General features: G+C 51.3%; 1 protein-coding gene across 1 annotated transcript in view; it reads right to left on the bottom strand.

Annotated features, from left to right (window-relative positions):
• Positions 1-624, bottom strand: part of LOC119593979 (poly(rC)-binding protein 3-like) — a gene marked incomplete in the record, with an annotated part of 48552 nt that overhangs the window by 2186 nt on the left and 45742 nt on the right.

Here is a 624-nt window from a genome sequence, read left to right as displayed (position 1 = left end):
GGATAACTGTATGTGAAGATAGATAAAAGAAGATAAAAGAAAAGGTGGAGAATGAAAGAGAAATAAAGAGAGAGATGACACAACCACAAGTTCCCAGCAAGACAGGACAGACCCAGGACAACAAGGGAGGGTGTGAGGAGGGAGAGGTATTGGTGGAAGGGAAAATCGGGAACAACAACTTACCAAAAAGGGTCGAGGCCGGGGGCCGCCTCAAGGTATGACGTCCACCGGCCTGCCAACGCCAGCTGCAAAGGCGCTTGCAGTTAGGGCAGGCCGGTGGACGCAAGGGAAAGACACAGACCCCATTCCCACCACACAAGATGCCCAAAAGCATTCAAAGCGTCTAGGGTAACGTTTTGACAACACCGTTAACTGTGAGCCACAAAGATGAAAATAATAATCCATGTAAATGAAACTTGACCGCTTGGTGCATAGTGTGTGGACAGGGCAGGGCAGGGGCTCCCGGCCTGGACTCCCTTCTGCCACGGCTGTGGAGAGGTGATGTGTGGAGGTGGGCTTGCGATTGAGGCCCGATTGAGTGAGGACTTTTAAAGGACTTTGAAGGATCAGAGGTAAAGGACAAGGGACTTACCACGCGAGAATGGAACTGCACTTTTGGCGTCG

Source organism: Penaeus monodon, chromosome 33, assembly GCF_015228065.2.
Source record: "Penaeus monodon isolate SGIC_2016 chromosome 33, NSTDA_Pmon_1, whole genome shotgun sequence".
NCBI classification, from domain to species: domain Eukaryota; kingdom Metazoa; phylum Arthropoda; class Malacostraca; order Decapoda; family Penaeidae; genus Penaeus; species Penaeus monodon.
This window is presented reverse-complemented; position numbering and strand designations above follow the sequence as displayed.